The 13,022-nt window shown below is 39.0% G+C and overlaps 1 long non-coding RNA gene across 1 annotated transcript; it reads left to right on the top strand.

Annotated features, from left to right (window-relative positions):
- The first annotated feature begins 544 nt into the window (after positions 1-544).
- Positions 545-4,765, top strand: LOC142956612 (uncharacterized). The gene is made up of 2 exons (XR_012956035.1): positions 545-609; positions 3,622-4,765. It is a non-coding gene; the product is annotated as an uncharacterized LOC142956612 (long non-coding RNA).
- Positions 4,766-13,022: the final 8,257 nt, after the last annotated feature.

Consider the following 13,022-nt stretch of genomic DNA (forward strand, 5'->3'; position numbering starts at 1 on the left):
CGCAGCCTCGGGCCTCGCTGTCAACGGTGCAGGCTGGACCCACGGCGAGACTACGGTGGCGTGCAGCAGCCTAACGTGCTGGATCTTGATATGAGCGACAGACTACTACACAGACCCTTTAGGGATGCTACAACAAGCTAACTGTTGCGTTGGCTAACGCAAGTAACTTGCTGGATCAAAAGGGAAACAGAAATTGTTAATACATTTCTACTATGTTGTAAAGGCCTAGATAAAATTAATTTCTTAAGTGATGTGTATTTTCTAATATGCTACGATAAGTTATCACGTTACTGCCAGTTCATCACATACAATACAGAGGTGAAGAACAGCAGGAGCCCGTCCTCCTCCGTCTTCCACCACCACTTTCTTGTGGAAATATATTTTCTTGTACACACACACACGTATGTATGTAGGCCATGCAGAGTTTGACCCATAACCGCAGTAGCAGTAAAGTTTAAGCAATGATAGACTGAACGAATGAAAAAAACTCTCCAGGACTTCATTGTGCTTTTCTTTATACCCTAGGCTTCAATTGAAAAATATAACACGGATCTCTCTGCACTGACGAAGACATGTGAGGAGATGAAGAAACTCTACTCTGTCATGCTGGTAATCCATGAGTTATTATTTCAATATCTCTTTTGTACAGCCTCACAGACAGATAGTTCCCTGTTCCAGTAGTGTCTAGATGGCCCTCTTCAGTTATTTGTCATCTTACAGCATCTCCCCACCACCACACGCTGGGAGAGTACATCATTTCCCAAGGAAGGAGTCTCTGAGGATTACTGTTTTTCTCCAATAGGTGTCCTTCAGGGCTTACACCGAGATATAATGCATCTGACACAGTGGTTAACTGTGGCCTGCACATCATTTATCAGCAAACATCACTGATTTGTGGCCTTAAAATACTATATTTACTCCTTTAGGATAATTTATTCATCCTGACCCTAAAATGTGTGATGTCACATTTATGAATGGTCTAGCAAAGTATTAGCCCACAAGGACACATACCACAATGTTCTTTGGTTTATTGCGTACGTGGAGAAGTAGTTCATATTTGGAATAATCGTTTTTACATTATTGATATATCATTGAAATATATTTGTAACATCTTACAATGAATTAATTCATATTTGCACTATTATTGAAGTGCTCTCTGGTTTTGACTGGACTCTCTGAGACCAAAAATGATAATATTCTTTAATGAGTTTGTCTGAGAAGTTGCCTTTAAGCATTTGTGTTGACATCAGATCTCTCATATTCCCGTTACACATATGAGATTTAGTGGAGGTACCGGTCCCTGTGTTTTCTTTCATTACATCGTCTATAACGGAGGACATTTCTTTTGCTCAGCAACTTGGTTAGATTAGGTTTATAGAGCTCAAGCCTACTGTTGACATCTTAACAGGTGCTATGTCTTTTTTTTATATATAAGTACCCACCAAAAACAATCAATACAAAAGTAATGCCTATCTTCTCTCCTTACCCATATCTCTATGGACAATCCATCATTATAGAGAGTCCAATTACCCTTCCCGCTGTGTTGGAGCACTAAGATATTATAGTATGAGTTGTGAGCTTTAAGACTGGTAGGAAATTGGGTTATATTAAGCCCACAATGTGATCCCTGTGTACTGCAAACTTTTTCCACAACTCACACACGAGTAAGCAAAGGGGAGGGGAGGTGAGTGAACAGAGTCAATGCTAAGCTATGACCCTACTTCTCACTCTATTTATTACCTCAGTAAACATTGTAAATATGAGTTTATGTTCTCAATCACTAGTTTCAAGTCTTCTTCAATACAACATCATGTTCATTTCGTAGATTATGGTCCAATTTAAAGTAAAATAGACCATAAAGCGGAGTATGCTTTACTGTGATTGCTGGTACCAAAGCCTTATACTGTGTCTCTATGTCACTCTAATCAAAACTACTCTGGGTGGCAGATACCCTAACCCAGATACTTATTTTTTAATGCTTATTTTGGTAAACCAACTACATTTGATAATCTACCAACACATTACCCCCCAAACTGGGTTGGTTTATGCATACTCATATTGTACATTGAAACCATATGAAAACACATTGCAGGGTGTGTACTAGACAATCTGCTTAGGACGGCATCTTCTCCCAAGTAAGAGTATTTCCCAAAATGTCAAACTATTCCTTTCGTGAAAGATCCTCACTAGATAAATCCTCAATATTTCAGTAATATTCCTTATTATTCTTAACATAAATCACTCCTCCATGTATTATTGAAAATGGTCCAGTGGTTTAGTGGCTGTGGCCTTTTGAAATGGAACAATCTGACCTTTAACTGCAGTGTCCCCTTCAGGCCATGAGTTGTTTTTAATCATTAGGCAGCAGTGCCAAAATGTACCATCATTCCAGTCTGTGGACATATTTAACATTCTGAATATTTCAGATGACTTTTCTTACCATGAACAATTGCGTTTGAAATGTACTTTTAAAATTTTTAAAACATCCCTTTCAGTCCATTCTGTCGTCTTTAAATACCAGAGCAGCGCGCCATCAAACATCACTCTTCCAAATTTAGACTAAATCAGACCTGTGGCATTTAAAGATGGACACAGCCTCATTCTTAGTCCCCAGCTCCACCTGTGTCACTCCCCTCCTCCTCTTATTTCACTGTGTGGGGACACTGTTCTAATATCGTGTGTGTGTGTGTGTGAAACCACCTGCATATACAATAAACCCCTTCAGGAGCATTCGGTGAAAATGATGGAGACTGACTGGGCTTCAGTGTTGTTCAAGGGAGCAGCAGGTTGGGGAAAAGGTGTCATATTTAGTCACTTGTCATGGGAAGAATACATGATGATGCCCTTGAATAGCAAACATGCACATTTATTAAAGATAGAAGAAGCTCATGGAAATGTGTGGTGCTTTTTTAGGCCCTCTTTTGTACTTTTATTTTGGAGGTTCTATGTGTCTCTTTTGACTTTTTTTTCTTTTTTTTTGAAATTCATTGTTGTTTTTTATTGCCAATGGGGGAACAAATTGCAATGCAACTTAAAAAATTAGACCCTTCCTGACTTTCTTGGTTGCCAATAACTGCCTGTGGACTGATTTCTATATAAAAAGGTAAAATCCAAAAGGATGTAACCTTTATGCATCGTCCCAAGTGACTTGACAAATCTCAGATTTCACTTTACCGCGACTTTAAACATAATAAGAAGTAAAGAATAGCTTGAGCCTTAACTTCAACCTGCGTAGTCAACAGCATGCAATGAGCCAATTAGTACACTTAGCCACTGTGACCCCTCCTCATAAAGTTTGACTTGAGAATTACGAACACATTCTTTGCAAGCCACCCTAAACCACCTAAGGGTAAGTATTAATTCAGCAGTGCATGTCTACCTTGTTGTCTAAGTGCACTCAAGGAATGGATTGCATGCTGAGGCAGTATATGAGGTGATTATATCAAAAGACCATTGTTAGGAATCTGCATGAGCCAGGCACCAGTTAACTTATGAAAGGGATTGTAGGTGCTAATTGTAAAACATTTTTTCCTAAAGATCAAAAGGTCTCAGAATGTGTAATTGCTGTCAGATGAAAGTTGTTCATTTCAAAGCGACTAATCCTGTTTTTCTCCTGTCAAGGTCAAATTCGGTGAACCGGCGGATCAAGACTCTCAAGAGCTCTTTGGGTTGATCTGTCATTTTGTCAACGAATTCAAGGAGGCCCATGCTGAAATTCTATGAGTGAAAGGCCGACTGTTCAGAGTACATATGAGAAACCACTGAGACGGCAGCGATGCTTAATAAGCCAACCGAACGGGTCTTATTCTCTTAGTCTCAGGTCAGAAACAGAAACACACAAAAACATATGGGATACAACTTAAATGCAGTAATTAATAAATGAAGATACAGTAAAGTAAGATTATGCCTGGGTTTAAAATGTTAGGTGCTTGTATTTTTCTTCTGTGTACAGATATCTTATTTTACAATGAGCGTTGGATGTGATTCATTGTATAGACATGAAGTATGAAGAGTACACCTCATGCACCTGGGCAATAGGATGTCGGTGGAAATCTATTTTGTGAATGTTAAACTGATCTCTGTATGTGTTCCACTATTTCATGTCAAAAGTTGGTTTGATTTGGATCAACTTCATGAGTACTGACATTTATTTTTGAGACGAATCAGTAATGCCGGATTTGCAACACACTTGGATGCTGAAAGTGTGCCGCTGATACCCACAGCGGTCTGCTGGCAGAGAAGCAAAACAAACATTCCTTCGGAGGCCAGCTGAGGCTGGTGTACTTTGGGTGTGTGATTATTTTGAAACATGCAATCGTGCTGTGGTCGGGGGACGTTTCCTATCCCCACGTTCCTGAAGAGCTCCAAGGCTGCCTCTGATTAAGGAACACGTACCACTGTGCCATGACGAGAAACAACAAAAGACCTTCTTAAGGTAGAAAGATATTTTCAGCACTGGTTAGAACCAGGCGGCAACCTCAGCTTCTGACGAGTGAAGCCGATGCGGAAGTGTCTTCAAACTTGCATTCTCTCTACTGGCCAGCAGGGGGCGACTCCTCTGGTTGCAAAAAGAAGTAAGATTGTATGGAAGTCTATCAGAAAACTGACCCTACTTCAGTAAACATTGTGAACATGAGTTTATGGTCTTAATCGCTAGTTTCAAGTCTTCTTCAATACAGCATGTTTCTTTTTAATGCGTGTAATACTTGACTTCTTTCTTTACAGGGTTTGTACAAAGGCAATAAAGTAGTCCATGAATATGAAATATGATTTTACAGATAATTACGATCCCTCGTCGGCGTTGTGTATGTAAGTTTATGGCTTTTGCCAGTTACACCTATAGTCTAGACTCTATGGGCATATCCATGGTTTACACGTTGTCTTTTTGATCTTGTCTTTATGGTTAGAACTGATTTATGTGTTACTCAGGTTTGTATGTGACATTTTAATCAGTTGACAGCAGAAATACTATTTGTAGTTAGAACTGTAAACTGTGAGCATGTAAAGAATCAAACCCCTTAGAGGGCAGGAAAGGTTGCACATTTTCTTGTAAAAAGGAGAATCCACTGATTCTTATTAAAACGTTGCATCACCAGAAAACGGTGATTAATTAGCTGGAAACATATTTCCATTTAAACAGAAGATTTCATCTTATTAGTTTTTAGATTTCCAATTTGCCAAAATTGCAGCTGGAAGGATCATTATTAAGGCAATTTTTTGTACCACTTTTCAAAATGAAAGAGAGATAAGTGACCTCACATTAAACATGCACACAAAATCAACTTTAAAAGTCACTTCAAATTATACGAGTTTCCATTTTCTCTGCTACTTTGGAATTAGTTTCACATTTAAAGACATAAATATAAAAGTTATGCATTTGAATCCCTTTTCACAATCTGTACTGCTATGCTGTTCTTTTATCTTTAAATACTTTTGTCATTATGAGGCTTGAACCTCAGTTTGTTTGGGCTCTGCTGTACTTCCAAGTCATCACTGTTTTTTTTTTTAGGTATGTGTAAAAAAGCAATACTTTTGATTTGACCGTCCTGAATGTCAGGATTGTTTTATTCTTAAAACAAAGATAACTGTTTAAATTCCGTTTTTGACTTACATTTCTCCAGGGCTGTACCTGAATCAGAATTATTTTTATGTTAATTGGATTTAGCTGTACGATACAAAGATTCAACCACTCATTCCTTTTTGTCTCATATAGACTATCCTGCATTCCAAAAATCCAGTTTTCAGTTTGTGATTTCGACCACATTAACATAGTCAAATGTGGGCCTCCTACCCTGTGGGGAGGGACGGGGGCCTCCTACCCTGTGGGGAGGGACGGGGGCCTTCCTACCCTGTGGGGAGGGACGGGGGCCTTCCTACCCTGTGGGGAGGGACGGGGGCCCTCCTACCCTGTGGGGAGGGACGGGGGCCCTCCTACCCTGTGGGGAGGGACGGGGGCCCTCCTACCCTGTGGAGAGGGACGGGGCCCCTTGTTCCCGGCACAACTGTCAATCAGGCAAACTGTCCTCATTGTCGGCAACCCACCTGACCTGTCTCGTTACCTATGCTTTGTGGGTGTGACTTTTCTGCCGTGTCATCACCATTCATCGATACAAACAATGTGTTTATTGATTAATTTACAAGAGCACAAAGTTCTTCATAGCTTCAACAAAACAAACAAACAAAAACAAAACGTCTCGAGAGGCTCCCCGACAGATTCTTCCACACACCAACTTTCAGAGGGCAGCGCTACATTTCTCCCTTCAAATCTGAAAGAATTTGGATGCATTTGTGATTTAAATTCCTGGTCTTTGAGCAAGGCACTCATCACTGACATGGTTCAGTGGATAAAGTTCATTAGCCAACAGACAGGGCTTTTCACAAGGAGAAAGAGTAACTAGCTAGTATTTGTGGTGGAAAAGAGGATTTGCTTTATTCTTTATGCGCTTACTATCATATTCATTAGTCCATTATTCCTTGTGATGCAGACTCTCACACAAAACAACATTCTCTCAGAGAGACAGGCAGAGAAAACATGGATAACATTTGATAATGAAGCCTATTTCTACTGTCCAATTCCCATGTTTTTTTAGTGAAGCAACTACTCTGCGGACTGAAGTCTCTCTACGCATCAGCAGGTCAGCGTTAAATACTTCCCGAGTATGAAACTGCTGTATCGTCTCTGCTCTTCATAAACTGTCATCATCCCGTCACATCTCTCGTCCAGGCCCCGACTCTCTCGCTCTTACTCTCCTTCACTCAGATTTGGAGTTACATCCAGTAACTACTACCACTCAAATCACATTCAGGGGTATTTTTAATCACGGCGCTAATCATTTAGCTGCGGTGCTGCATTGCCGTTAAATGCATTAAGGGGAAACACTTTCTAATCAAGACTACTTTATTAGAATCAAGAATGTATACAGTAAAGTGGCCGGCTGGACGTAAATGTGTAGTCGGCTTATGGAAAGCTGTGAACAGCTTGAGCAGTAAGTTGCTAGTGTGAAGGTGTTATTATCATTATCATCGTCCCTACTGTGAGAACAAACTTTGCCAACATGTGTGCAGCGGAAAACAAAGCTTCGTATTCGTAGCATCTGTAGTATCTGAAATACCTCGCCTGCCTTGTGTCTTCTTTGTGCGGGAAAGCTCTTATAGCTTCCTCTGCCTTTGTTTATCTCGTCATGCCATCATCGCATGCCAACTTCTCCAACCGGCCTCCTGGTTTCATGTAGTGGACCAACATGAGAGTTTTAGTCGGACGGTTATCTCTTTAACGTCTGTGAATACCAAGCAACATTGTACAAATCAATTTTAAGAGAAGCCACATAAACATATGCACATTTGCATGTGGTTTCCATGTGGTTTCCATGTGGGACAGCATTTCTAATTTGGGAAAGTTTGTTCAGAGTGTACCGCCTGCTTAATTGGCAGCTAAGGGAATAAAACAAATTCATATATGCACGTTGCAACAGCTTCAATGCATCTGCCTATTACGTTTAAGCTGCTGTAATCAAAATGTTTATATGAACAATGGATCCAGTGGCTACTGTAGTATTATCTTCTCCAGACACTGAAGTTCACCGAAGCGCTACAGAGGGTTTCAGCATCTTTCAGCTTACTGTTTTGTTTTAACTGTCCACAGCTTTACTATTTTCCTTGTCACCTTGATTTCAGCAAAAAAAAAAAGAAAAGCTCCGATAAACCCACCTTACACTACCTGCTCAGCTACAACAGACTAAGTGAGCGACTAGTCGGTGAACATTGTGGTGCAGTTAGCAGCTAAAAACTAGAGATGCACTGATTGAAACTGGACGTCAGTCTCATATTTTAGATTTTCTTTTCACATTATACACACGATAGTTGTACGTATAGCACACAGCGGCACAGACAGTAATGCCACAGCCACACACACACACACACACACACACACACACACACACATCATGTCGTCAGTAAGGAAGTTCTTCAGCGTGAGTGAAGAAGTCATAAAGCTCGCAATATGCCAACTCCAAATTATTTTGAACAATGACAACAGTGAATTCAGGACGGTCGTGAAAAAAGCCTTGCTGTCAATTATTATTTGAAAAAAAAAAGTGGAATCTGCAAAAATCTGAATCAGCAGGTCAGACTTAAAAAAAAATTGGAATCAAATAAAATAGCAATAAGCATCTCTACTAAAACGTCAAATATATTTTCTCAGGAATTAGTGGAGAGTGAATACTGGACTTATATTTATCAGATCGCTAGAAACACAACTCCAAATAAACAAAAGAACTTAGTGCACTCAATAAGTTTCACAGTATGCTTAAACATGAACCATATTCATACACAATATTCCAGTATTTCGAACATACTGTATACACACCATATGAAAAATTTCAAAACTGATGAATGAAGTGTTCCTTTATTATGACGAGGGATGGGTACCTCAACCTGGTTTATAACGGGCCCCACCGCTAAATTATTGAAGACCAGAGTATTGATAAGCGTAAACGTTATTGGTTCTTTTATTGGTTCTTTTATAACGTTCCGGTGTTATTATTTATCACACTGCAGCATCTCCCCTGTGCTCTGTTTCGGGGCTGAGCATCTCCACATACATTTCCAGCGAGATATTACTGAGTATATAGTCTTTGTTGTTGTAAACATTGTTGTTGTGGCTTTGGAAACAACATTTAGTTCAATTTAAAACATAAATAAATTCCAATCCTGTTTTGAATGTATTCTTTTATAAATAGTATGAAAAAAAGCTATTATTTAGTTATGAAAAAGATAAGGAGTATCGATAAAGAACAGATAAGGAGTAGCAGTATCAATAAAATCCTAACAAATACTCCCAACTGTGGCAACTGTGACAAAGTCTGTTTCTCCTTTGATATGCTCAAGTCTCCTCAGTTAGTTTGCTCAGTACATTTCAGGTTTGAATCAATTCAGATCCGTCCTTAGCCCTGGGTTCAGTAATTGTTCTGGGTGCATCCAATAATAAAAGAGATGTGAACTTGTGACACAGTCCTACCACACTGGTGTCATCACAATGAGGCAGTGAATGAAGAGTTTTCCTCTTCAGGAACCAGCGATGAGGAGGTTCAACGGTGGCTCGCCATCTCCTTTGTCAGAATCCAAGGTACTTCAAAAAGGTCTCAACAAGGTAGCCTGAATTACAAAAGGGTTATTAGGTTCAGTCCCAAAGTTTCAGTTATTTATGGCTATAGTAAATAACCACATCATCAAGATACAAAATAATGCTACTTTCACATAATAGCAATAACATTTTCTGTAACAACAGTAAATTGAAGGATTAAGTGTTAATCAGTTTACTTTGAAGCTTAATAAACTAATTCAAATACACTTGGATCAGCTGGAAAATCAACGTTACAAAATGATGATTTTACAGAATGTGATACATTGCTGTAGAGTTAAAATTAATACCACCTTAAATATTCAATGCAACATACACATTAATGCAGCGGTAATATTAATCCAGAAACATAATAAATAACACGGACAGTGACCATTTTTCTGCATAATGACTACATTTACATTTGCTTTTAAGTACATTTAACTGATAAAACGTAGATACTTTTACTTAAATACAGTTTTGAAAGCAGGGTTTTCACTTGTTATAGATTTGCACAGTTTTAGTATTTTTACTTAAGTAGACGGTCTGAATATTCTTCCACTACTGTCAATGTAAAACACAAATGTAAACAAAACAAGTCTGACAGTTAAATGAGTTAAATGGTGTTAAACTCTTCTCTTTTTTCTTCTTAACAGAAAAGCTTACTGAAGATAAAACCATTTTCTCAAACTGGGTTACACTTGCTTCAGAAGTTGGGACACTGGATTTGTATTTACAGGAAATTGTTTGTGTCTGCAAAGCTGATGTAACCTGAAGCTCCATGGATTAGTTTGCTAATGAAATAACCTCAGGTATTAATGTCTGAAGTTCTCTCAGGGGTTCGGGTAAGTTAACAGGCAGCTCTGTAAAAATAACAGTTAGAGAACTGTGTAATTCCAAGGAAGTGTTTCTTGGTGCATTAAGCTATATCGCCCCTCGGCTCTGTAAACGCTCTACTGCCATGGAAACATATTGACATGCACAACATTAGACTCTCAGAGCTGGGTGATGACACAAATCTCACAAAATGGCAGCTATTCAGGTTTTGGATGACGATCTCCTCAGATCGTCATCCATGTGCAGATGGATGGATGGATGCCCAAAACAACACTGTGTCTGATGATCGAAGGTGGATTTGTACAGTTGTATTCAAGGATCTAAAAACATTCAATGCAGATTTAATCAGCTGTTTTTAATTCCAATATGTTGTAACTCTGAATACATAAAAGCAGATTTTTTTTTTGATATTCAATTTTTTTTCATCCAAACCACCACCTGAAATCTGTTGATAAAAAGGCAACTGTACGCTCTGTACACACATGTATGAAACACTTTTCATCATATTGCACCTTGTGTGCAAACACTGGGTTCAGACCCCTTTTAAAATTCAACCATTTTATCCCTTTCAACAGTGTAACCTAATGATTTGTTGTTCAGCCACAAAGATCAAAAAGCTGCATTCATAAGCATGGATTTAATGTGAAAGCAAATGAATCCCACACACCAAATGTGATTTTCAGGATTCGGGCTTATTTCACTTTAATAGCACAACGCACACTTTACAAACACATTAACTACAACAATGTTTCTGAGATATGTCTATCTATACTTTCAGCATTGTGCCTTAAGAGCATGCCACACTGCACATCTTTATGTCACCAATAAAGCTTTGGATGTTTTGACCTCCTTTAATAAATACATCACACTATCGTTTTGAACAGATACAAGGACATTCTTTTGTGTTCATTCATGTATATGTCAACAAGTGTAACTCCTCGTATGATTTACGAATATTTATTCATCTAATAATTTATTCTCTACAACAGCTGAGGTGATTCCATCTGCTGATGAAAGCCACACAATGCAGCTGAGAGGTTCTTGGGAGGAAAAGGACCTTGAGTTGAGATTTGTATTGGATTCTTTTATTTTCACAGGGTCATGAATTGGCCTTCAAGCTCCACATGTCTTTCTGACTTTAGAAAGCCATCTGTGAATGTGTAAAGGTGTATTAACAGTTCATAAATGTTTTTAATATTTGTAACAGTTGTGTAGTCATATAAAATATGATTAAAGATATGTCATATTCTGTTATTAGGCATTCATATAGCAGTTATGGATGCTTTAGAAGGAGTTGTTGATTTAATTTTAAATTTGTATTAAATTTATTTCCAGTTTTCTGGGAAAGAATTTGGTGGGAAAAATGAGGGAAAGTAAGTTAGTTGTGTTGAGCTTAAACGCTGTCCTTGATCTTCAGAGTAATTCCCTCGAAAGAGCTGCTCAGCTACATGCATCATTAATTTATTGTTAGAAGCTTTGATCTTCCTACATGTTGAATTGTACGCTATAGACTTTTTTAGCTGCTCTGACTAAAAATATTTAGCTTAACAATGAATTCAAATGATTTGGAAGAGTCCTGATTGAGGCAGATGCTATTAATATCCAGGTGTCTTTAGCAAACGATACTATTTACACCCAGGGTGCATATAGCATGTCAGAGGTAAGCACCCAGGTGTCCATAGCCAACAATGCTATTTGTACCTGACCCTGCAATATTAGATACTGTATTTGTATGTAACCTACTGTAGGATATGTATATTTTTTCTAAACCTAATCAAGTAGTTTTGCTGCCTGAACATATAATCAAACTGCGACTGAAAACTGAAGTCAGCTAAGTGTAAAAATACCCTTCTGGAAGGACTCAATCCCCTTTCTCCTGAGTGATAGTTGTATGTCTGACCCGATATCTAACCTTTCTGCTATCTATTGCTAAATTAAGTTGCACAGTCAACTTGGCCAGGTGTAAATAGCAGAATAGCTGTGGTGTGACTATTCTCATCCGGGCGTAAATAGACATTTCAACTAATTAAACACCTGCACATCTGCTAAACTACAACTACTAATTACATTATGTCCAGGATAACAGCATTTACAGACCCAAGAAATACTCACTTGCAAATTTCCTTATAAAACTTTACAACTATTACATTTAAATGTTTTACTCAAAGTCACTTTAAGACGCTGCGGGTGCCAAATGAAGCAACTCTTTGCAAGTCAGTGAGGAGCTTTACATTTTTACATTTTTACTGACAGATTATCAGCCCACCTGTGCAATGCGGTTATGAGTCACTGCATTACAGTAAAACCCAGCACAGTCAGAATGGACTGGGAGGTCTGGGAACTAGAAAAAAGAAAAGGGCATTTTCAGTTCTATACTTCTATATTACAGTCTGGGAAATCCTGAGAAACTATATTTTATGGATTTGTTCCTGGATGAGAGAGAGTGTGAACTGTACTCAGCTGTAATAACACAGCCACTCATTTGACATAAAGCTACAAATAAGCTGGAAGCTATTTTATGGGAAATTAAAGAAATGTAAGCTTTTGCCAAATTACGCAGGGACAGTTAATTACAACTTCTACTACCACATGTGCGTGCGTAATGGCTGGGCGCGCACACACGCATCACATCATTGCGGAGAACCGCTGTTGTCAGACGCGTTACTCGGAGTGGGAGTGGGGGCTATGGACGATCTATCGAGAGATTCGCCTCTCAGACTGGAGCAGCCCTCTCTAAAACATATACTTTTGTCTCATCCACGAGCTTCGAGTCTACCTGAAAAATGAGAGGCATACACAACGATCGGTGATGTCTGTGTTTCTCGGTTGTTAGCAAGATACGCTTTAGACTTAATACGGACTGTTTTTTTGTTCTCGTGGATGTCTCACTTGGATATGGCACATATCTGGATCCAATAAGAGAATTGCACAGCGTCAGACGCGTCTGCGGCGGGGAGAGACCAGTGGAGGGACTCGGAAACTTGTGTGGTGCAGGAGACGGTCTCTCTTTTCGAATCGGCGCTGCCACAGCTGTCTCAGTGAGAAAGGGAGAGGGAGAGAGAGAACC

Source organism: Anarhichas minor, unplaced genomic scaffold (genome assembly GCF_050575085.1).
Source record: "Anarhichas minor isolate MPS153535 unplaced genomic scaffold, ASM5057508v1 ptg000003l, whole genome shotgun sequence".
Taxonomy (NCBI): domain Eukaryota; kingdom Metazoa; phylum Chordata; class Actinopteri; order Perciformes; family Anarhichadidae; genus Anarhichas; species Anarhichas minor.